The sequence below is a fragment of the Hypanus sabinus genome, chromosome 8 (assembly GCF_030144855.1).
Source record: "Hypanus sabinus isolate sHypSab1 chromosome 8, sHypSab1.hap1, whole genome shotgun sequence".
In the NCBI taxonomy this organism is placed as follows: domain Eukaryota; kingdom Metazoa; phylum Chordata; class Chondrichthyes; order Myliobatiformes; family Dasyatidae; genus Hypanus; species Hypanus sabinus.
The window spans coordinates 129,948,190-129,974,821 of record NC_082713.1 but is presented as its reverse complement, the minus strand read 5'-3'; the positions used below and the strand labels follow the sequence as shown (position 1 = coordinate 129,974,821).

The 26,632-nt window shown below is 41.0% G+C and overlaps 1 protein-coding gene across 8 annotated transcripts in view; it reads right to left on the bottom strand.

Annotated features, from left to right (window-relative positions):
* nrcama (neuronal cell adhesion molecule a) overlaps positions 1–26,632 on the bottom strand; it is a 430,696-nt gene that overhangs the window by 206,913 nt on the left and 197,151 nt on the right. The window lies entirely within an intron of this gene.

The window sequence follows — 26,632 nt, the reverse complement described above, 5'->3', positions numbered from 1 at the left end:
AGTGATACAGCTGCTATCTCACTCAGATTCAGGTTTAATCAGGATCTCGGGTGACACAGGGCTTCCGCACTCTTCCTGTGATCACATGAGTCCGGTCCCATGTCACAAAGACGTGCAGGTTGTTAGCCTCTGTAAATTGCCCCCACTGTGCAAAAGTCCTAGGCACATACATATAGCTAGACTTTTGCACAGTACTGTATTTGTCAATGTGAAGTGAAGAGTGTGTAAAACTGCTTGGAGCAGAGGGTGCTGGGAATGGTGAGGATGGAGCATTGAAGGAGGGATGTGAGACAGGTGGCACAGAAGGAGTGCCAGAGGTGGGGGGCAGTGTGGGTGCTGACACGCCCAGCCCTGAGACACCAGGCAAGGTCATTTGATCCCAAACAATTGGTTTATTGATTATTACAGAATGTCTTTCTGGTGCTTCTCGCTCCCTCCCCTCTCCCTTCCCCCTTCCCCAACAATGAATCTCCTCTCCCTACCCCTTCCCACTCTGTCCACAACAGAGACCCATATCAGAATCAGCATTACCATCACTCACATATATCATGAAATTTGTCTTTTTGCAGAGCAATACATAAGATTACTACAGTACTGTTCAAGTCTTAGGCACCCTGGTTATATATGTGTGCCTAAGACTTTTACACAGTATTGTAGATGAAGGATAAAATTGGGAGGTGGAACAATTGCTTCAAGAGAATGTAAGCAAAATAGAAAACAGAGAGATGGGTTAGGTGTAACTGGATGATGGTCTGCAAAGGCACAGTGGGCTAGAAAGCCTATTTCCGTATTGTATCTCTGCAACTCTATGACAGTAACCCAGCAGACAAACCAGTTCAAAATTTCATCTCCAAATTCTGTCTTGCTTTAAGGTACGCCAGGCAAGCATCAATCTGAAATGTAAATATTTCTTCTCCTTATTTTTAATTTATTTTCCCTGCCATTTCCCTTCTACAATTTAAGGGAGAATCCAGATACTTTCAACTACAGTGGGAAACAAAATACCAGCCTGCCTCTCACTTTCATATTCAAAACTCAGGGTTGTTTAATGTCACTTCCAGTACACAAACATAAAGGAGAGCAAAATAATTGTTACTCCGCAACCAATGCAGCACAAAAAAGCACACAATAATAAAAGAACACAATAAATAAGATAGTTTATGTACACAGATTGATAAAGTGATACTAGATACATAAGATGACTGACAGGAAATGATAAAGTAGTGGTGGTTGTGAGGATGTACCGTGGTTTAGTGGGTAGAGGTGTTGGTCAGACTTGCTGCTTGGGGAAAGTAATTATTTTTGAGTCTGGTGGTCCTCGTGTGGATACTACGCAACCTCCCATGAGCAGGGTGGGTGCGATCCTTCTTGATGTTACTGGCCTTTTACCAGCACCTTTCTGTATAACCGTCCTTGATAGCCAGCAGGCCGAAGCTGGTGATGCACTGGGCAGTTTTGACTGTCCATTGCAGAACCTTCCTGTCCAGCACAGTGCAGTTTCTGTACCATGATTGGACACTCTCTACTTGCATCTGCAGACGGTCATGAGCATTGATATGCCTAATCCAGCTCTCTTCAGCCTCCTCAGAAAATAGAGGCATTTGTGAGCTTTTTTTGAATGTGTAGGATATGTCTAGAACCATGAGAGATTGTGCGAAATGTGCATTCCAAGAAGTTCGCAACTGCACACAGCTTCCATTGATGTAAAGAGGGGTGTGAGAGGTGAGAGCTCTCCTGAAGTTGATAAGCATCTCCCTTGTCTTGTTAACGTTGACAAAGGGGTTATTTACCAGGCACCAAGCCTCAAGCTGTTCCATATCCTCTCTGTAGTCTGTTGTTCGTTGTTGGTAATGAACCCCACTACCTGTCATGCCATTGGTGAACTTGGTGATATGACTATCTGGGTGTGCTGCTGTGCAGTCGTGTGTGAGCAGAATGTATGACAGAGGGCTCAGCAGACTGCCCTGCGGGTCACCTGTATTGAGAATGATGGAGAGGGAGGAGCAGTTGTGCATCCTGACTACCTAAACTCCATGTTGCTCTTGGTACTGAGGTTAGGATTATTTTGGGATATGTGTGGCTCAAGAAAATAAAACTACACATGCTGTTATCAGCACAAGGTTAAAACAGTGGTCTTGTACTCCCTTGTGCCCTATTTTAACTGAAGTGTGGCCTTAATTAAAATAAAGCAAGCTAAACTGTGTGAAATTGGACAAATGTGGCACGCGTGTTGAAAGGCTCTGAGCGTTGGAAAAGGTAAGAGTTTCAAAGCAGAATCTGATATGATTGGGTGAAAAGGGCCAGAATAGTTGCTATAAATGTAGCAGAAGCTTTTCACCACATAGCACATAGTGGGGCAAAATGTTTTAACTACCAGAGAAGCAAGGGATATGTCTTTGCTATGCATCTGAGGTCAAGGCAGTCAACGGAAACAACCTCTGGGATTTTGTCACAGAGGGGAAGTTTCCACAGCCAAAAGCATAGAATGCAGTGCTGACACTAGTTTGTACAAAAAGACTTGCATTTATGTGTCATTTACTCCACCAGCAGTCATGGACTTTGACACAAATGTATAGAATATAAAAGCAAGGATGTAATGTTGAGACCTTCTAAAGCACTGGTGAGACCTCAGCTGGAGTACTGTGAGCAGTTTTGGGCCCCTTATCTTAGAAAGGGCATTCTGAAACTGATGAGGGTTCAAAGGAGGATCACGAAAATGACTCCAGGATTAAACGGCTTGTCATGTGAAGAGCATCTGATGGCTCTGGGCCCGTATGCACTGGAATTCAGAAGAATACAGAGTGACCTAATTAAAACCTATCAAATAGTGAAAGGATGAGACAGAGTAGTTGTGGGGAGGATGTTTCCTGTGGTGGGAATAAACAGACCATCCTGTCTGACACCAACAATCAAATTCAGTCAAATTCACCTAGATCACATTTCTTCCCCATTCTGATGCCGAGGCTGAACAGCAACTGGTTCTTTCCTAGTTCTGTCAAAAAATCTTTAAGACAAAGGACCAGAATTAGGCTATTTGGTCTAATTCATCAATCCCATTCTCCTACCTTCTCCCCATAACCTTTGACACCCTTACTAATCATTCAACTGAAATGTAACTGCAAGCTCCTCTCTTTACAGATGCTGTCTGTCCTGCTGAGAATCATTTGCATAACCTGCCTTTACACCAGATATAAGGATCTTGAACCCTACATCAAACCGCCTTACCATGTTAAATTGTTGCTGGTGGTCTTGTCTCAAGCTGCAATGGATAATATAATGCAAGGTGTGCAATCATTGTCTATGCAGTCAAGATGGTGAACCAATGGTCATATTTACTTAACATCAGAAGCTTTCAAGCAGAAAGCCAAAAGATGCAAGTGTCCATTTGTATGAAATATCATTTATTTTGGGCTAAGTCAGGTGCAAATGGATTTCAACCAGTCAAAGAAAAGTGGAAGCAGGTATTAAGACATTACAAGTGGAGAGAAAACTACACAGAGCTTCACATCATTCCAAGGCATGATATGAGGAAATAGATTTCAATTTGTCCATAGTATATTATATACCAAAGCTGGATCCACTAGGTTTCTCTTTGACCCATGTGAAATGATATTTGAAGTGAAGTGGCAGCCAGTGGTAAGACTAGGGTTCAATTCCCGCTGTTATCTGTAAGGAGTGTGTATGTTCTCCGCACGACTGTGTGGGTTTCTTCTTTGTGCTCCAGATTCCTACCACATTCTGTAGGCTTAGCAGTTAGGGTGAGTAAGTTGTGTGCATGCTATATTGGAGCCAGTAGCCACGGCGACATTTACAGGCTGCCCCAAACACAAGCGACACATTCCACTGTATGTTGTGACGTTTGGATGTACACGTGACAAATGAAGGCAATCCAAGGCATGGTTCAGTACCATGCTGGAAACTTGTGATCTAGCCGCTGAGCCGACCCCATTTCAGCTATTACTTAAGAAAGATACAATGATGGAATTTGGGCAAGGAACAGCAAAAGGCAAATGGTTGATGTATGAAGAATTTAGGAAGTGTGTTTTGGTTACAATGATACAAGACATACACTGAAACTGATGCTTCAAGCAGAAGCAATAATCAGTGACATAATGGAGACTGGTCAGCATTGGAATTGGGCAGTGAGACGGCTCCAAGGGACACATGTTGATTATTGTGATGAAGGAACTGTTAACATCTCAATGCACAGAGACAGTCACCTCAAACAGGTCAAGGAGAAATCTAATAGATCCAGCTGTGCTACACAACTACTACTGAAGAACTCAGATCTATTTCACCATATCATGGCTTGTCCAATACCAGCAATAATGGTTCTCAATTTCATTCATTTCTATTTGTTGTTTATTCAAAAATGTGCTAACACGCACACATTTCACTAAAGCATCCAATATCAAACGATGCAGGAGAAAGGTCAATGAAATTTGTAAAGTATTGAATCAATTATTACAGGAATGCTCAGGCTTAACAAAGAGATATCAATTATCAGACATTCTTGCTGAAGTGCAAAATAACACTGCATTCCACAATGGCTTAAAGCCTGAGAGGACGCATCAGAGTGATGAAAAGCCACACCTTACTCAAATTAAGAAATACAGACCAACAATACAACCTCTTTAAGGATCTAAAGGATTTAGAGAAAAAGATCAGTTGGGTAATTTAGCAAATAATGTAAATCTTTTCAAACAGAAATATCAGTAGATTGTGTGCAAATACACACTCAGTAGATAAACGTGCTCATTAATGCAAATATCTAATGCCAATCATTCAGTAGTAACACAAAGCATAAAAGCAAGCAGGCGTGGTCAAGATGTTCAGCTGCTGTCCAGCCCAGACATCAGAATGGGGAAGAAATATGATCTAAGTGAATTTGACTGAATCTGGTTGTTGGTGCCAGACAGGATGGTCTGTTTATCTCAGAAAATGATCTCCTGGGACTTTCACTCACAACGGTCTCTAGTTTACAAAAAATGTCCAGTGAGTAGCATTTCTGTGGGGAAAAAAATGCCTTGTTAAAGAGAGAAGTCGGAGGAGGATGGCCAGACTGGTTCAATTAGAGAGAGAGAGGATGGGGTAGAGGGTCAGAGGGACAAAGAGAGGGAGACAAAAGAGAGAGAGAGAGAGAGAAAGAGCTGGGGTAGAGGGACAGAGAGAGGGAGACAGACAGGGACAGGGAGATATCATGTACAAATGCATCATGTACAAATGCAGTTTGGTTAGAAGAGAACTATACCAGTTAAATGTGTTCTCACAGCATTTGTCTATTTTTTTCTACATTTCTTTTTAGGATTGAAATATATAAGCCCATCCAATATATTTAAGTTATTTTGATAAGCTAACTGGAAGAGGGCAAATGATGTTATACAGTGCATTGTAAAGTTATTCCACCCCCATCCCTTTGTTCACATAAACAGTATAACCAGGGATTTTGATCAATTTAACTGAGAATTTTTATTTGTGAATCACGTGCTGCTTTTTTCACAGTACAACCCCAAAAAAACAGGGATAACTGTGAAGATAAAAAACTAAATATTCAAAAACTGAAATGTCAGCAGTTCAAAAGTATTCATTGTCCTTTGCTCAGTACTTAACTGAACCACCTCTCACAGCTATTACAGCCAATAGTCCTTTTGGATGAATGTGCTGTATTAGATTTATGCCACACATACCGCTTAGTGTTGAGGCCAAAAAGTTCCACTTTAGTTTCATTCAACCACAAGACCTTCTTCCATAACTTTGCAGTATTTTTAAGTGATGCTTTGCAAAGTCATTACGGGGAAGGGAATGCATTTTTTTTAGCAGTATGTGTGGTATAATTCTAAAAGTACGTATTTAAGGAAAAATACTGCACAACTATACAAAAAGAGTGGTGGTGGTTTTAGGGCAAGTTTGGAAATCAAATTAAAACCACAAGTTTTCAAAAGAGCAGGTACATTTGATGAGCTGAATTCTATGATCCTATCAAAATTAATCCTAAAATCATTTTAAATATCTATATTCTTTTATCAACCATACAAACATCAAATCAACCTCCTGTTTGTTCTGAACAATCACTATCTAATCAAAAAATGTGAAGGGTACACATTAGGGAGAGAGTTCTCTCCAAGGAGTGCATCAGGCACTTTAACTTTCCATACACACTCGTGACTGATCATGAGAAAGAGATTCTGGTTACCACACAGTCCTGGGGAGAATTTTTCTGTTAGAACCTTGGGTTGTATAATGTACTGAGCAACTATCTTTCTTCTGCACGAAGTTCACAAACTGAAAATAAGAGCTTTTTTGTTGTTCACATCATAATTTGCAATCATTGGCAGATTAGCGCTTCAATTCTCCCATGAAATATTTCCTGTAATTCAGGAGCGCTATTCTGTCTTCACATCATCTCATTCAGGCTGTGGTTTAATTGAGCCGATCATCTCCATTTCTGAATTACAAGGTAGCAGTTCTGAAGCACCACAGAACAACACTGATTGGGACTGCTCTCTGTAATTCCTATCGTCACTTCAATCTCTCACTTGTCACACTGCAGAGAAAAAGAAAACATCACCGTGCAGTGCATAGGATTTCATCAGTGATATTATGCAGCTGTCACCACAATTTAACACTAAATCCAACTTTTAACTGAATCAGACTTGTTGGGAGAAATTTCCAATTAATCATGCCTTTTGCTGATCTTTTGCTGGGTGTCTTTGTGTCAATTTTCTCATTACCCCTCTTCTGCTTTAAGGATATCATAACTGAGGAGAGCACTCACTGGAGCATCCAATGGATTGGTGGAGTTTGGCTAAATCATTTGGTAAAGGCCGATTCTGTTTACAAATGGGCACATTCCCTGATTTCATTATATCGCTCGCAATCAAACAGTAGGACCTTTAATTCCCAATCCTCTCCATATGAAATGTGTTACTACACCTGCCGACTCGGCCTTGGGAAGAAGCTGCTGATTGACAACCAATATAAATTATTCTACCCAAGATTAAAAAAAAGTCGCAGATTCTAACAAAGTCAGAGTGGAGCCCTTGTAACACATTCTATCCCCACCTTACACTACCAATTTGTATTGTGCCTCAGGCAGACCTCATCTGCTTTTAAAGCAGTCTCAGTTCTGAGGCAATTGTGCGTGAGTTCTTATTAAGTTACTGAATACCATAGTCTGAAATAATATGTTCAAAGAGATAAATGTAGAAGCTTTGGGATCAATATTCAAGAGGCACCCACCTTATATTAAATATATTCAAATGATTGACAAGACTACAATTTAACAGGATTTCATAATTGCTCAAAGAGTAAACAAGTAGCAGATCAGAGGTGAAGTTTTGCTTTGGACTGCAGTACCAGACATCACTCTACCTAACTCTGGATACAGACAGTAATTGCTCAGGCCATTGTGGCAATAGGTTATGCAAGTTCTAAATCACTGCTCCTCCACAATCACCACTTTCTGAGCATACAGGGTTGTTAAAGAAATATGTGCTGGCAGCCCTCAAATTGAAAATATCTCCATGTAGATAATACATTATATTTATTTGTGGCATCTGACAAAACTGGTCTTTACTGACTAGTTCTATGCTGTAATGCGAATTCAACTATAATAGAATACAGCTGGAAGCACATCTGACAGATCAATTTAGATTTCCTTCTCCAAACCACAAGGGTGAAGCAAGTGGTCATTTTTAATGGCAGAAACTTCTTCTGTCCTGGTGTGGTCAGGGATAATGTACTAGTGTGAACTGATGATTGGCAGGAATTTGTAATTATGATCAGATTACTGAAATACGGAGAACAGCTTTTGCCTGTGTATCATCCAGACAGGTGAATCCATATATAAATATATTTAGCCAATGAATTTTCCCATTATTCCACGTCCTCACTCGGCCTTTCAATATTCAGCTTGTTTCAACGAGAATCTCCCTCATTCTTCCAATTTCAATCAAGTACAGGCCCAGAACCATCAAATGCTTCTCATACATTAACCCATTCATTCCCGGTTTTTTAGTCATAAACATCCTCTGGACCCTCTCTAATGCCAGCACCTCCTTTCTTAGATACGGGACTCAAAACTGCTCACAATATTCCAAGTGCAGCCTTGTCAATGCTTTTTAAAGCCTTAGCGTTAACTTGATGATTTTATATCCTAGCTTTCTCAAAATGAATGATAACATTCAACTTGATTTCCTTACTACTGATGCAATCTGCAAGTTAACATCTAAAGAATCCTGCACTAGTCCTTTTGCACCTCTGACTTCTGAAAAGTCTCCCTATTTAGAAAATATCCTAAAGTTTTTATTTCTTTACCGAAGACCTTACACTCCCCTGCACAGTATTTCATCTTTGCCCATTCTCCGATGAAAGAAGTAAGGTCGTTAAGAAAACAAGCAAATGGACTATACTATGGATAAAAATAAAACACTACATTTTTGCATAAAGAAAAGCATTTTAGCAAATGGCAAGAAAGTTCACATACAGAGGGATCTCAATCAGAATTGGGTTTAATATCACTGGCATGTCTCATGAAATTTGTTGGTTTTGTACCAGCAGTATATTACAATACATAACAAGAAAAAAACTATAAATTACAATAAGAAATATATATAAAAAATTAAATAAGTAGTGCAAAAAGAGAAGAAAAGGAAGAGAAATAGTGAGGTAGTGTTTTGGGATTCATGCACCATTCAGAAATCTGATGGCAGAGGGAAAAAGTAATTCCTAAAATATCAAGTGTGTGTCTTCAGGGTCCTGTACCACCTCCTTGATGGTAGCAATGAGAAGACAGCATGTCTTGGGTGATGGGGGTGCTTAATGATGGGTGCTGCCTTTTTGAGTCATTGCCTTTTGAAGTTGTCCTCGATGCTGGGGAGGCTAGTGCCTATGATGGAGCTGGCTGAGTTATTGGCAACGTATTGGCAGATTTTTCTGATCTTATGCCGTGCTTCCCCCCCCCTCCCACCCTCCCCGTACCAAATGGTGATACAACCAGTTTGAATGCTCTCCAGAGTACATCTACAGACATTTACAAGTGACATACCAAGTCTCCTCAAGCTTCTAATAAAATATAGCGTTGTCTTGCTTTCTTTGTAATGGCATCAATATGCTGGACCCAGGATAGATGAAAAGCTCACTCTTTCCACCACTGACCGCTTGATAAGACCTGGTGTGTGTTCCCTCAACTTCACCTTCCTGAAGTTCACAATCAATTACTTAGTCTTAATGAGGGTGAGTGAAAGTTGTTGCTGTGACACCACTCAACCAGCTGATCTATCTCACTCCTGTATGCCTCCACCTCCTTGTCACCATCTGAGATTCTGCCACAAGAGTTGTATCATTGGCAAATTTATAAATGGCCATTGAGCTGTGCCTGGCCACACAGTCATAGATAGGCTGAGCAAAACTTCTCTATTGTGCATCAGTGTCAATTGTCAGCGAGGAGGTGTTACGTCCTATCTGCACTGACTGTAATCTCCCAGTGAGAAATTCAAGGATCCAGTTGCAGAGGGAGGTAAAGAGGCCTAGTTTTGGAGCTTGTGAAGTAGAACTGAAGGTATGATTGTGTTGAACAATGAGCTGTAATTGATCAACAGCAGCCTGAAGTATCTAAGATTTGCTACTGTCCAGGTGATCTAAAGTTAAGTGGAGAGCCAGTGAGACTGCATCCACTGTAGACCTGAGTTGGTGATGGACAAATTGTAGTGGGTCCAGGTCCTTACCTAAGCAGAGTTGTTTCTGGCCAAGACCAAGCTCTCAAAGTGCTTTATCACAGTAGATGTGAATTCAACTAGACGATAGTCATAAAGGCAGCACACTCTGCTCTTTCTTGGACAATGGTATGATTGTTGCCCTTTTACAGGAGGTGGCAACCTCCAACTGCAGCAGTGAGAAATTTAAGATGTCCTTGAACACTACTGTGTTTGATGCTTTTGTTTATTTTCCACGTAAGGCAAGCATGCAAATAATTATGAAGGTTTTATTGCTGGTAAACTATCTGAACATGCCTAGATTATGTTTCAGTTATGTAGGGCATAGGTGACGCCCATTTGGCTTTTAATTCATATTTAGTATGTACTTCTGCATGTATTTAACAAAAACAAATTCTTAGGTAGTCAGGTTAATGAGTTCATGTCTTCTGGGATACTGGCCCTAGTGTCATAGCATAGATGGCAGATGCTCCATTTTGAGATAAAGATAACTCTCTGCCTCGTGAGATTCCCAGTCATGACAATGTCTGTCTGCCCTCTCTGACCCTCCTTTCACTGGCTGACACAGTGCCAGTCTCAGTGTTCTGAACATAAAAAGAACATAATGCATCAGGAAGGTGTCCCATCAGGTAATGTCTTCTGTACGCTCTGGTTATCACAACTTTGTTGGATTTAAGTTGGATTTGGGATTTTCAGAGTACAAAAGACATCACCTTCTTGAGATTAGGCACTGGTTTAATGTTGGAAACATGGCAATTAATTCTCACGTAGTAAGACCCCTGAAATGGCATTGAGAACGTAACCAGGTAATTTGTTTTGTATTTGGTTGTTACCCACAAATAGCCAAATATATTCTGGTCACACCAGAATCTCTCCTGATGCTCAAGAGGTCTCTTTACTCCCAAGATGCATTTCAGCCTCTTTGCCAGGCGTCCAGATTCTGTTAAAATTACCTTTGCTTTTTCTTTGACTAAAATGGACTGCCTCATTTTTTTTCCATATATAGTGTATCTGTATAAATATCATACTTCCAGGCCCATGGCTGCTCCCAGCACACCTCTCATCCTCCATGCTCCAACTGCAACACCCTGAAGAATCAATTTTCCACTTTTTTTCCAAAATGTTTCGCTATTTAATTAGATGTGCAGAGATTTTGAGTCACTCAATAAGATTAAATCAATCATTTTGGCCTTCTTTAACTGCCATTTTTATGTTAAAATGAGATTTTAATATTTTATTCAATAGGCAACATGAAGAGAATAATGTACAGAGCCATAACACATAGTGACTGATGGCACACTAGAGTGTTGGTTGCTGTGCGGAAAAATGGCACAACTTCAGAAATGAAGTCACATCCGTGCTGGAGGATGTTCCAGTGAGGATGTCCTTGGTTGGATGAGTTACAAATGTAAGATGGCACCTGCAAACAACTTGACCAACAGCAACATCCTGCAGACAGTTCACAAAACTACTTCTTTTACTCCTTTCAAACGTGATTCTATTACTGAGCTGCGTGCAATTGGAACCTGTGATTTACATTTCAATGGTGTGCTTTTGGGCTGATTGAGCGATCTGGCGCTTTGCTATCCCCAAGGGAGTTTGATGAGGTTGGGCGTGGAGCGTGCGGCCTGGTGGCATGGACGCTGCTCTCCGATTGAGGCTTTGAGCAAGGCTGAAGTTGACGAAGACGAGAGTGGAGTATGGGTGGGTGTTCGGCGCTGTCTGCCTGTGTTTGACCAGTACTCTCCTCCCTCTCACTAGCTGCTGTCGGAGGAAAGTTCAGGAGTCTTGTGTCCCATGTTGCAAGGATTCAATCAGCAAGGCTCGTGGCAGTGGATTTGTTTTGGGGGACCTTGAGGTTCATGTAGCATATATTTCTGGAGTCTGGTGACTCTGTTTTGCTGTTTTTGAGTGGTTTGATCAGTGTGGACTGGGGCGGCTCGGTGAAAACTGGCACAGTAAGCCTTCAGTTGGCCAAATGTGCAGAGCTGAACTGAACTAAACTGAATAATTCTGGACTCCTGGTTTGATGTTGATATTCTGTGTGCTGTTTGCTTGCTTTTTGCCATTTGCATTATTTGTTCCTTTCTCACTTGTTGGTTGTTTGATTTTGAACAAGTTCCATGGTGTTTCTTCATTTTGTTGCTGCCTACAGGAGGATGAATCTCAGAGTTGTATTCTGTATAAATATGTGGATTATAAATGTACTTTGAATCTTTGAATATTAGAGTACAGATTTGTCTGCCTGTTTAAAAGTGTGTGGAATATCCCATGAAATTGCTCGAATATGATGGGAGCTCCTAGTGGTTTCCTGATTAACATTTATCTCTTTGCTCACACCTTCCCAAGCAAATTATCTACTGATAAATTGATTGCTGTCTGTGCACAATCTTTGGATTTTAGAACAATATACCTCCAACTGCATAATTAGCTGTTCAGTTGTTTGGGATTTCCCAGGGACATCTAACACAGGCAGGAATAGCATTATCATCTTAATGGTGGTCAGGATCTACAGTAACTATTTAATTCTCCTCATTACTTTATCTCTCTGGAGCCTAACAGTGAAATTTGGAATTGGTTCTTTATTGTCCAAGGTACAGTGAACAACTTTTCTTTCCATTCCTTCCAAAAAGATCACCTCATCACATCTGTAGCTTGAAGTAGCACAGGGGAAAATAGGAACAAAATGCAGAATAAACTAATATAGTTACAGAGAAAGTACAGTGCTGTCAGACATTAAGGTCAAGGCCATGACAAGGTCAACTGCACAGTCAAGAGTTTATCCTCTCATACAGGAGACCATTCAATAGTCTCATAATAGAGCTGTCCTTCAACCTGCTGGTGCCTGATTGGGGGAGGGGGAGGGGGCAAGAAGAGAGAATGTCTGGGGTGGGTGGGGTCTTTGACTATGTGCCTGTTTTACTGAGGTAGCAAGCAGTGCAGACAGAGTCCATGAATGGGAGGCCAGTTTCCATGAAGTGCCGAGCTGTGTTCACAACTCTCCACAGATTCTTGTGGTCTCAGTCATAGCAGTTGGTGTACCGAGGAATGAAACTTCCAGATGGGTCATCTTTATATAAAAAAAAGACAAGGATTGAGGGGACACGCCAAATTTTAAATGCTGTATAACAAATTCCATGGTTGCTGGAAATCCAATGCGAAAGACACAAAATGCTGGAGCAAGTCAGCAGGTCAGGCAACAGTCAACATTTCAGGGCGAGACACTTCCTCAAGACTGGAAGGGAAGGGGGAAGATGCCAGGGTAAAAAGGTAGAGGAATGTTGAATTTTTTTGTCACCTGTGGAAGGAGAGGTGCTAGCGAGCTTTCTTGGCCATGACTTCTCTGTGGTTGGATCAGGTTATGTTCACGTCTAGGACCATAAAGGTCTCAACCTCAGCACTACTGTTTATATAAACGGGACAACATCACTACCCCACCTCCTGAGATCAACGACGACCTCTTTAGTTTATCCCACAATAAGGGGAAGTTTACTGTCATGACACCATATCTCTAAGCTCTATCTCCATCCTGTACAAATATGGGAATTAAAGTGGCATCTCCCCAATGCTCAAAGACTACACTTACCAATTGCACGTGGAAGGTCCATTATCTGAAGCAAGTGGCTCATCGCAAGCATCCTCAGATGCCATTCAGCCCCTCTTGCTTGGTCCAACATTCACTGAAATCACAGATGACCTTTTACCTCAACCCCACTTTGCTCCACCTACCATATGATTCCTTTTTAATGTTTAAACTGTCTCAAATACATTAATCACTCCTGACTCCCCAAAACCTCTGTACCAGTGACAAGGGAGATATGGAATGCTCTCCACTTGGTTCAGCGATACAACAGAATAAAACAATGTACTCGACAGGGAAGAGGCTGAAACACTCTCTGCCATTGGTGTACTGTGTCCCATCTATAGATTCCATGGCAGCAATTTCTGCTGTCGAAAAAGGCTTTTTCGACAGTCTTCTAAACCTGCAACATCCATCATCTGGAAGTGCTAAGGGTGGGGGGCACAACTAACTGCAGGATCCCCTCAAACATCTGACTGTTTCTTCAACGCCAGGTTAAAGTCCTGGAACTTCCCAAGCAACAGACACGCAGAACAACTTGTAACACATGAAGACTAACTGTTCAAGGTGGCAGCTGATTTCTTCTTTCTCTAAGGGGAATTTGAGTTAGTTTTTCTCAGAATATTTGCATTCCAGAGTTTGGCAGTGGGTGACCAACAGCATTCAGGAAAATAAATCGGGCAGAATCATCTTTATCTCTGAATTTGAGTTCTGTAGCTAATTAAAAAAAAATGCTTGCTCTTAGTAACTAACATACATGCCTTGTTATTTTTAATGGCATAGAGCTCCATGAGTACCATGAGAAAAATCTACATTTGGCAAAGCTTGTTGACTATTATTGCTGGAGACTGGGTGGCCATATGACAACAGCCACAATGCTGAAGTTGCTTGTGCTGGAGGAGAGTTTTGATTTGTTTCAATGATGAGACACTGAAACTATTACAGCCTCTAAATCTAGTTCTCTTCACTCATTGCTCTAACATTCAACATTACTAATTTTCAGCCTAATTTCTAATCTTTCAACTTTTTCATCGAGCTGTTAACTGAAAATATGTGGCTGAAACCCAGTCCACTTTGGCTCACTGAACTCTGTCCCCTGCTTTCAATTTAAAATCCTTCTTCTGCTCGTCATTGCCTGCAACCCCTTTCCAACTTACCTCTGAAGTTCATAATCTTAACTGAACCAGGCATCCCACCTGAATTCATGACCCCTTTCCTCCTTAAAACCTAGCTCCCTGACCAAAACTTGGACTGATCGTCCCTGACTCATTTGGCCTATTTTCACATTCTGGTGGTGCTTTGGGTTACTTATCTTTGTTCAAGGCACTATATGCATGTAAATTTCTCTTCTCTTTTCCAAGTATTACATTGTGGCAAGTTCACTATATCAAAGAAAAAAGGGGCTACTTGTTTTAATTGTAATGATTCTAATGAGTCTCACAGTGCATTGTTCATTATGATTGTCCCAAAACAGCTACTATTTTGCCAGAAGACAGGAACAATGCTCTTGCTATTTTGTGTGTGTGCAGCTTCTGTTCCAGCCTGCTTCATGTTGCGTCCTTCACTGACACAGAATGGACTTAGCAAAAACAAGTGTATTATTCTTCATCAAGTCACAGTACAGAGTAAGGAAGATCCAGAAACTGTTCAGCTTGGTTAGATGAAGACAATGGGACTCAGTCTTGATGCTTTTGTCAGAGAGGACTCCAGAAACTGTGAACTGTACATCCACTGAAATACCATGACACTTATAGAACGACTGTGTCTCACCAAACAGAAGGTGTTGAGTGACTGTGTGGAAATGATGCCAGAACAAGTTCATAATTACAGGGATTTCTCTTTGTCACATTACTGGGATCTCCTGGTGCTTTCTACAATTTATAATTTCTATGGCAGCTTGCAGTGTGCTCATTAGCAGTCACGTTTCTAACAAAATGAAAACTGACTGCACTTCAAATGACAGCAAGGGGGGGATAGACAAGGGAATGAGTAAAAGAGAAACTGATACCCTGCCTCCAATTAAATTATAACTGTGAGATAAAGGCACAGGGACTTAAAATGTGTAAATTGCCTTTTTAGATAGATTTAGGCCAACGTACATGGAATGGTGTTGTGAAGGGGAGCAATTGGTCTCTGTAATGTTGAGTACAAGAATGGGTGAAGGGACCATTAAAATACATTTAATGATGTTTTTAATCCATGAACATCATGACAAAATTTACATCCGTAGAAGCATCAAACTGCTAGAGAAGGTTAAGTTGAAACTGGGGGCCTTACACTTCACCAGTACTGTAGTAAACACAGAAAGACAGCTAATGATTTGCAGTACATACAATTTTGTATTATTCAGATCCCTTCACTGCTCATCATTTCCTATAACCTCAGGGGAAGTGGGCAGGTTCGTTGTATGTCTGAGTGCGCCGAAAATGGGAACATGCTGTTCCATAATTAGGTTTCCAATTTTGTTTCATAAAGCACAGAAAGCAAATCTGTTCCCCAGGATATATATATATTTTTTAATGCTGAATTTTGTACATTCTGTTTATAAGAATGCAAAAATTACCACGGAATTTCGAGGTAGACAAACATATTTTCTGTTCCAAACAACACATTTTCTTGAATGGACAACCTTAGCGCACATGCACAGCATAGACAGTAATTACAATCAACTTGTGAAATTGCATGCCGTGTTGTGTTGTAGCGGTAACATACCAATGTCTCAAAATTCGATTTCAGAAAGTAACAAGGAATTGAATTTCTATGAAAACATTCTGATGGATACAATTAATGAATATCCATGAGAAAATCAACCTATGGCTAGTGTACGGTCTACCAAAACTATGATTTTCTTTCATCCAAGAACACGCAAAGGTGTGGAGGAACCTTGATGTGTGCAATTGCAGGTGCCATTTCCATGACGTCTATTCATTTGTGCATGACCTGTACTCAGAGGTAAGCATTCACAATACACTTCAGGAATAAAAAGAGATAAAGTTGGATGAATTCAGCAGCTTGGGCGATGATTCATGTCAAAGTTCGAGATCAGCTTTTTTTGTCACATACATATCAAAACATACAGTGAAAAGCGTCATTTTGTTTCAAGGACCAACAGAGTCTGAAGATCGTGCCGGGCATAGCCGGCGCATGTCGCAACATTTCTGGCACCAACATAGCATGCTTGCTGCAGATCAATCAGTCATTGATCTGAAACATCGACTCTGTTACCCTCTAAGTAGATGTTCTCAGACCTCTGGCATTTTTCATTTTCATATCTGATTTTTAACAGCTGCAGCTCCTTGTTATATTGCACGATGCCCAATTCTGTGCAGATTAAGGGAAGTTTGCCTCAACAGGTCAAAAGTCCAAGGAGTACAACTCACTTCCATTTACTGCAGACTACTGGCATATTCCCTATCCCTGGGAGTAACCCAATCTCACACCCACCTAGTAGTCAACTGTAACACACCACTACCCTCAACTGTGTCCATCTGTTGAGGCTATAATCCTTTTCTAACATGTATCTCAACCTAACTCCTGTATAGTGGGCCGGAACCTGGGCCCACAACATACACTTGCCCTCTGCACGGGACGCAAGAGAACAGAATTTGAATGGAAAATCCTACAAAAAGTGGTGGGTATATCCCAGACCTTCATGGGTAAGGCCCTCCCCACCACTGAGCACATCTACACAAAATGCTGTTGCAGAAAAACAGTATCTGTCATCAGGGACTCCGCCACCCAGGACAGGCTCTCTGCTCGCTGTTGCCATGAGGGAGCAGGTACAAGAACCTTAGGATCGCCCAACAGGTTCAGGAACAGTTATTACCTCTCAGCCATCAGGCTCTTGAACCAAAGGGGATAACTTCACTCAACTTCACTTGCCTCTTCATTGAAATGTTTCCACAACCAATGGACTCACTTTCAAAGACTCTTCACCTGATGTTCTCATTATTTATTGCTTACTTATCATTATCATTACTTCTTTCCTTTTGTATTTGCGGATTTTTATCTTTTGCACACTGGTTTAACACCCAAGATGGTGAAGTCTTTCATTGATTATGTTATGGTTATTATTCTATGGATTTATTGAGTATGCCCACAAGAAAATGAATCTCAGGGCTGTATATGGTGACATATATGTTCTTTGATAATAAGTTTACTTTGACTTTGACAGCAGAGTGAGGAAAGGGATGGACTTTGAGTTTACTAAGTTCTTACCGGTGATTCTACTGACCACAGGCTTGGGCTTCCTATGCAAAAGGACACTTGTATGGCACACACTGTCCTTTCACTGAATCATTCAAACTGCTACTGTTGTTCTAAGCTCAACACCTTCATGGATTGAAGAGTAACGCATTGAATGTTAGGTCTCTGCTGTGGTACTAGGGTAATTCTTTGGGTAAATTAAACTAAGAAAGGCAGAAAATGAAAAATAAACAGAAAGCTACTTCAAATATAACTAACAGATTTAGGAAATTTTATAAGGCATTTTGACTTAAATTTGGGGGTCATTATTTCAATAATATTTGAATAATATTTTTGATTAATCATTCTTTGTTTAAATAATCTATTTCAGGTTATACGTAAAAATAAGTGAATTGCATAAGTCATGATGCTACCACATGACACGTGGGTGCCTCACTTAAAATAAACATGAAGATAGACTCACATTTCGGCTCCTATCTTTTCCATTAAATCAGTTTAATATTTTGGAGTTACAAAGCATAACTCCCTTGTTTCAGGAGGATCCTGGATTTTGTGGTAGTTGTAATATTTATACCTTCCCTCTCTCTGATAAAATCATTAAAACCCGCTGTGCACTCAGCAATCTTATAGGTTTACAGTATTCCTGTACAGAAAGGGGTTCCGTTCTTCAGTCATATAACAATCATTAGATCCTCAAAGAGCAGAATACTACTTGGGCCACCATTCTCAGTTATTCTTACAGTGGGTACAAGATGGAAGCCATTAGTTACTACAAGGCCTTGTATTCCATCAGGGTAGCCTCCAACCTGATGGCATGAACATCTATTTCTACATCTGGTTAAAAAAAAACTCCCCCTCCCTCCTTCTCCCATTCCCCACTCCGGGTTCTTACCTCTTCTCGCGGGCCTATCACCTCCACCTGTTTCCCCTCCTCCTTCCCTTTCTCCTATGGTCCACTCTTCTCACCTATCAGATTCCTTCCTCTCCAGCCCTTTATCTGTCCTACCCATCCAACTTCACTTACCACCTTCTAGCTATCCTCCTTCCCCTCCCCCCACCTTTTTATTTTGGCGTCCTCCTTCTTCCCTTCCAGACTCGAAGAAAGGGCTCCGGCTAAAATGTCAACTGTTTATTCATTCTCATAGATACTGCCTGATCTGCTGATTTCTTCCAGCATTTTGTGTGTGCTGCTTTGGATTTCCAGAATCCGCAGACTTTCTCGTGTTTATGAGTTACTGTAACTGGCAGCTTTGAGACAATATAAGAATGCAGGACAAAATGCCCCTGGAAACTCTACTTCTCACTTCTAATGACTGGACTCAAGGCAGTGAGTGGCAGCACCCTGTCTAGATAAAAGGTCTCAACCTAAAACTTCAATTGTCCATTTCCTTCCACGGATGTTGCCTGGCCTGCCGAGTTCCTCCAGCACTTGGTGTGTTGCCTCTTCTAGACCATGTTGGTGCATCTTCCATCCATACTCTGCATCTCAGCAGGGCACAGAATTTTCCAGGGAAATTTGCCCAACAAGGAAGTGAAGGAGCAGAAGGAAGGGAGGAGGAGAAATTCTAGCAAATCCATAGTTACCTTCACAAATGAATGTAAAATAGTGTAAAAGCCTTTTAAGGTCATGTGTTACTGGAATCATTGAGACACTCAGAGGACACCTTGAAAGGCAGCATCCATGGAGAGAGAAAAAACTCAGATCAATCACTTTACACCTAGGCAGCAAGTGCCCACTGATGCAGAATTCAATGGCACAAAGCCCAAGATAATGCAGGAAGCAGCATACTCAATGTCTTTTCTTCCTCTCAGTCTATGGTTCATGAGAAAACAGGACATCTTGATCTTTGCTGCCACCCATTTTCAGGTTTCCAATTGTATGCCACGTGTCCCTTGTCTGAGAACCATAGTGGAGCCATTAGACCGGCCAAGGTTAGTCAACGTGACACCACGGCAGAATGGAGCTCGCATATTTCACAGCTACAGGATGCAACAGATGCACCCAAAATAATATGTTCAATGCAGCACAGTAGCAACTGTGCCTATGAGGTATGATGCCATGGGTACAAGGCCAAGACCAGAGGCTGACATTCCAAGTCCAGTCTGGAAGGACTGTTGCACTGCCGAAGGTGTGAAGAGCTATAAAGTGAAAAAGCCATGTGAAACCAGAACCCCATCGTCTTATTCAAAGGTCCCACTGCACTGAAGAATGGATATACCAGTCTCCCCCAAATGCTATCTAATATTATCACCCAGCTAGAATTCATTTCCTGTCTGTTCATTCCTGCACGTTACTCATGCTGGGTACAAATTGCTTTGCTTCACACAGTTCACTAGAAACTAACGTACAAAACTGCTTCATTGGCCGTGACACACCTTAGGAGATAGCAATGTCACCCACAGTAGTTTATAAATGTCTATAACCAGAAGAACAAACTGAAGTTGGCTTAGGGCACACTGTGCGAGAATATGCTCAAAGGTTAGCAATGTCGTAGTTTTTAAAAGCTGATTTCAACAGTCAAGTAGCTGAAACAGCTTACCATTTATGAGCAGCCAAAATAACAAAGATGGAAACTACTATTTGATTCAATTGTTAGATTAATCTTTCATTCTCAATGTACACTGAATAAAAATTTACTCAAACATACAAAACGAGCCCCAGAAACAGACTGTTTTGTACCACAGGTGTACTGTGCCAACACCTGGCACTCCACAGCAGGTATGGTATTCAACACCCAAAGCTAGAACTCATCCAATCTTGCAGAGAGCCTTGTTCTTTTTAAGAGCATCACTTCAGTACATTTGTGTAATATTTTTATCTTTCCCACAGTCTTCGGCCTAAGTGAGTGAGACTACCTGTTTAGTTGCTAATTAGTGCAGAATTAAGAACTGTGCCACTCCAACTAGGGACTGTGCTATGATTGCCACAAACTCAATTTGTATTGAAGACTTGCAGATAGTAAACAGAAAAAACTTTCATGCCATCAATCTCAGATTGAAAAATAATTATCTAAACAGTGAGAACATAGTGTCCAAATTCTCTCAGTTATCAAAAGAAGCCAAGAAATAATTAGCAGAAAAGAAAATGAAGTTTTACATTTATACAGAGTTTTTCACAACTTCAGAACTTTTCAGCCACTTTCAAGTGCATTGGGTAACTCCCCTGCTTATTCCCCCTGGCTGGCAGTTTTCTCCCACATCCCAACGACATGCCAGTTAAGAGACCATTTTGAAAAGGTGGATAGTGAAATGAATGGGAAAGGGAGAGGAGAAAATCTGAAGATGCTGGAAATCCAAGCTGCACATGCAAAATGCTGGAGGAACTCAGCAGACCAATCTGCAGGTTCACCTCTCATGCAGCATTTTGTGTGGGAAAGGGAAAAGAGCAAGCTACAGGGGAATTAGTGGGGAAATGGGATTGCTGCATGAGTGGTGAACCTGATGATCGATCATCCCTCCGCTTCTACAAATGCTGCCTGACTCAAGAGTTCTAATGGAGGTTTGTTTCTCACTCCAGATTGTAACATCTGCAGTCTCTTGTATCCCTAGCCTTGCTTAATATCCCATCTGAGTGGCTGAGCAGCAGCTTGACACACATCTGCTGGAATTTCAATCCTGAGCAAATTGCTCCAGGTTATTGTAAAAAACTGTATGGAAAATCCTACAAATTTGATCAGAGACAATATGGCATACAGCTGTTTAAAAGACTGGAGGATTTCTGTGGTCCATAAGAACATTCAGCCCGTTGAATCTGCTTCACTATTTCATCATGGCTGACTTATCCCTTTCTACCCCATTCTCCTGCCTTTTCCCCATAACCTTTGGCTCCCTTACTAATCAAGAGCCTATCAACCTCCACTTTAAAAGACCCAATAACTTTGACCTCCAAAACTGTCTGAGACAATTCCACAGATTCACCACGCTCTAACTAAAATAAAATCCTCATCTCTGCTCTAAAGGGATGTCAATTCTGTATGCACTGTACAGGAAGCTTCTCAGGGCAATTTCCAGTTGGTCATGATGCAACAATATAATTAGCACTGATCAGCAAAATATTATTACATTACTTGAGATACGGCATCTGAAATACACCAATTGCTCAGACACTGGAATTACATTGTACAGTAATTTGGATACAAGCACTCGCATGTTCAGATTAAATGCCTCCATCTGCTGTTTCAAGCAGCTGTCAACCTGTTTGAAATGAAGGGGTCATTGCCTTCCTTAAATAATGAGTGGCAAAAATTTATGCATACACATCTAGCTTTCCTTTGACGATCATCTATGCATTTTTAAATGTTTAACCCTTAGCTCAACTCAAGAAGTACAATTGTTTTGACAGCCTGTGACGTTCCACTGCCCAGCCAATCAAATTTCTATCCAGAGCATCCAACCTTATCATCCTACTTTCTACCTGTGTAATGACAACATTTCTCAATATAATTTTGGACTTCCAACAATTCCTCCCTCCACATAGCATTAAATTTACAATGCACTGAATTCAATAAGTCCACAAGCCTCAAAGACAATTCCCTACATAAAAAGCATTAAAAAAAACTGCAGGTGCTGCAAATCCGAAGTAAAAACAGAAAGTACTGGAAATACTTAATAGTTCGTGCAGCATCTGTGAAGAAAGAAACAGACTCAACATTCCTAGGTAAATCCACTCTGGTAAAAAGCTGAATATTTGGGATATTAGAGCTTTCAGGACTGAAATTAATCAAAGGATAAGGTGCAAATGGCACAAACTAATGAGACAGGAAGGAACGTATGAAGGGGCACAATACTTTTGCTTTCTCAAGTTTAACCGTTGTGTTCTTGTCAAGGGCTAAGTACCACTCTCAGATCATCACATTTCCAATGGCACCGATCTCCATCTGCTTTCTGGAGCCGGGCCTCTGGTTTAAAGGCGCATCTGGACTTTAACACGAGAGGATGTAATTCTACACAGGGATACTAAACACAAGTACATTTAAATTGCAGACATCTTCAATTAGACACTGTGGCGTGCACATGTCCTTAAATGAACTGCCAGTGATGTACTTGCATTTAAAAACCTAGCTTTGTATTGTGTTTAGAAGTTCAGTGCACTCTTTTGAAGGATAATATAAAAGTAAAAGAGTTCTTGTTGAATTTTTGTTGCTTTATTTTAGAATTGGGCACATTTTGTCTCAGAGGATGCAGAATAAAAGTTGCCATCATCTTCAAACTGTGGCTAATTCAATGCAAATATAAAGGTGTGAATACAGGCCAGGTTGGTTGCTGACAGCCTCATTATTTGTAAAGTGTTTTATGAATCAGCCCCAGTCAATCATCAAAGACAAATTACTTCAGATGAGGTTTTGGGGGGAGGGTGGGGCAGTGAAGTATGCAATGGCAAAAAGATGAAGAAATGGCTATGGTCATGTGGCCTAGGATACAGAGAAGCTCATTAGTATGACTGGCAGTTTCAAATTGTCAAAGAAATCACTGTTTCAAGCCACCTAGAAATGAGCTGCAACTCTCTCAATCAGAAAACAATGCATTCAAACCTGCTAGATTGCATTCAGTCAGACTTTAGCTGTCTTGAAGGGTAAGTGCCTCATAGTGGGAGAATTCTTTTGGATTTGTTAACTGGGATAAAGCTGAAAGAAAACTATTCCACAATTGCAGATTAGAGCGAGCAAAAGGAGGAAGCGTAATGAACACCTGCTTCTGAAATAATAACTTCACCATTTCTCGCACAACTATGCACTTTTGTCATTTCTGTTGTGACCTTCTAGCAATGACATCATATCCCTCCCCCCCACTACCACTGCCGCACATAAACTGAGAAGTTTGCAAATTATATGACAGGAAGTAAGAACTTACAAGATTTGAGGTTTAAAATATTTCCTCAGATTGAATCTGACTTCATCAACTATCTCCATGTCAGGGAATGTTCCTGTGCAACAACAACATCATTTGGCAAACAATCAACATGCTGAGAGATAAATAAAAAACTCCAGAATATCTGCCTTTGTGACTTTGGGGGGTGGGACAGAACTGTTGTTCAATTCAACAATTTTTATAACATCATTTCCAGATCCACCATGTTGAACAAAGCTACTCTTGCCTCTGCACACCCATCTCAGAAATAATCATCTATCCCCAGACTTGACTCCTAGTCTACCCTTTGAGAACTTACAGAGCATCCATAACTGCAGAACAGTAGTGTTGCTGTCTTGCACCTTCCATCACAAACTCTGGGGCAATCGGTTGTAAGTCTGCACATTTATTGTGATCATGATTCCTTCCTGTATTCCAGTTCCCTCCTGTATCTTAAAAGCATATCAGTCAGATATTTGGTCACTGTAAATTGACCCATATAGATGGATGGAGAAAAACCAAATGGGTCAGAGATGGGACAAGTTGATGGGTATGTCAAAGACTATTGGTTGCAGGCAAAATAAGTGGAATTTGGTATTTATGGGAATTTGTGAAGAGTCAACTGACATGGACCATAAGACATAGGAGCAGAATGAAGCCATTCAGCCCATCAAGCCTGCTATACCATTCGATCATGTCTGATTTATTATCCCTCTCAACCCCATTCTGCTGCCTTCTCCCATAACCTTTGACACCCTTTCTACTCCTATCAACTCCTGCTTTAAATATACCCAATTAACATGGCCTCCACAGCCACCTGTGGCAGTGATTTCCACAGATTCACCACCCTCTAAAGAAATTCATCTTCATCTCTGCCCTGGAAGGATGTCCTTCTATTCCGAGTCCAGTCTAGTCCTGGACTCCCCCACAAAGATGGAGTCCTCAGCGTGTACTCCTGCAGCAAGCAATATGCAGGCACTCACTGACACTTCCTTGCACTGGAAGACCAACAAGTTTCAGGCAAGCTGAAATGTCTCTCGGTAGCGACCAATATTTGCCTCGGTAAAGCCTATAGATCAGAATACTATGTTGCACAACTGCTCAGGATCAATTTCAACAAAGACCACTGCATTGCTTCCCAAATGCTTATAGACAGGTGCACATTCAGAAGGAAAAGGGTGACCACTTTGTTCACAGGCCGTACACAAAGATAAGTGGTTATTTATGCAACCGAAGCTATCGGGCAATCCAAAGTGGCCTGATCTTTCTGCAAATTCAATAAAAACGCCCTCTCCATGGAGGTTACAATAATCTTGACAGAGAATGATGATGAGCAAGGAAAACAAAGGCCACTGGTGACCTTTCCAGCCAGAAAGCATTACAAATCAAGGTTTCATGCAATGTCTGAGCATCACTAATACATAATTTAGTGAGCTATGTGCACCTAGCAAGCACCAGCATCTCAGTTATGCTTGAAAGGCTGCACCTGGATCCACTTGGCGAATGAATGGTAGGATCGTTGATTTAATCAAATTGCATTTTCCCCTCCAGAGCCCGAAACACATGTTAAAATTAATGATAACCCAAAGCACATCAGAACTACAACTGGGAGTGTGGAGGAAGATTGAGGAGAGCTTACGGCAGTACGTCGTGGGGCCTTTGAACCATGAAAAAGATTTGATAAGGTCATGCGGTTTGAAAACATTTGGGAAGGTTTATTCTTGCTCTCAGAAGCTTGGTTGAAAGCAGACAGGGATGGAATTTCACAAAGTGGGGCAGGATCCTGCAATGTGGGCAATAACAAGAGCTTTGGTCTTATTAGCGCCAAGATCTGCTGCCTCAGTGGTTTGGCTTATTTCCCTTGCACAATACCAGCTGGAAATTACAAACACTTTGTATCAGCAGGACTTTCAGTGCTGGGGAGAAAAGATGGGTCAGTATTTTAAATTATATCGTGTCTATCTAAAGACTGATACCTCTCAGAATTTTGGCATTCTGAGGCCAGGATACGGAATAATAAGATTCTTCCAGCAGAGCAAACCAATCTGCCCATCAAGATCATGCCAGCCCCCTGCACAAAATTCTATCCAGTCTCTTTCCCAGCTACATGCAGTATATCACAATGTTATTTTCTCTCAAGCAGCTATCCATTTTCACTTCAAAAAGGCAACAGGCAGAGAGCTCTATGTTTTAAACTCATAACTATAGGGATCTAGATTCAATCCTGACCACAGACACTGTCTGTAAGGAGCTTGTATTTACTCTCTGCAACCCAGATGCTCCAGCTCTCTCACACATCCCAATGACATTCTGATACTTTAGTTTGCTGCTCTAAGCTCACTGTTCAGTATAGGAAAACAGCAAAAACAATGAAAACGGGACTTGATGGGGCTGTGATGGATAACAAGTATCAAGGCTTCTGGGAAATAACAAGGATATGTTTATAGTAGTTGATTGGCCAATAACTGTCTCCTGTAACATATTGCAGAATTAACTTCATACTTCACACCATTCCAGCCAATTTCTTCTGCACCCTCTTGCTGATTTTCATGTCCCTGCAGAGGTGAAATGACCAGAATTTGACGCAAAACTCTCAGAATGGTAGAGCTCGTCACTTATGAAGTTCAATACAAACTCGTTGCTGTTCTCATCTATTCTTCTGTTACTAAGCTCTTAATTCCACATGTTTTACTGGACGCTCTCTTAACCCTGGCACTTCACAAGATTTATACACACGTACAACTTATCCTTGAACTATTTCGCTCTCTTCTCCCTCGTTACATACACTGCTCAACGTTATCTAATATTTGTACCATTTCTGGACCTTGCTGCTTCAGTTTAGCTGTTTCTCTTATCAGAGAATCTAATCGACGTTGCATGCTTAAGGAAGGCACAGAGCAGAATCAAATATCTGGGAAAGGCCATCACCTCAGGTTGTTGCACCCGTTTGTATGTAAAATGTTCAGGTCAGCAGGAGACACTCATGGAGTGAGTACTGTTTTAGATTTGCTCCATAACCTTTACTTTTTTTAACCTTTGATCACCCTTATCCAACTTAATTTTACCTACACCAAAAGATTCTTGCTATTTTTTTGGACTTATCGTTAAGAGTTTATTGTGAATTTTTGAAGATATGTACTCAGAAATGGCTCTTAGATCTAAAGGACGAGAACCTGGGCGGAAGCCGAACGGTAATGGAAAGAAGCAAACTCATCCACAATGCACTGAATTAACTTATGAATTGTTATTGGAGGTTTTGGATAAAAAAAATTTGATGAACTACAAC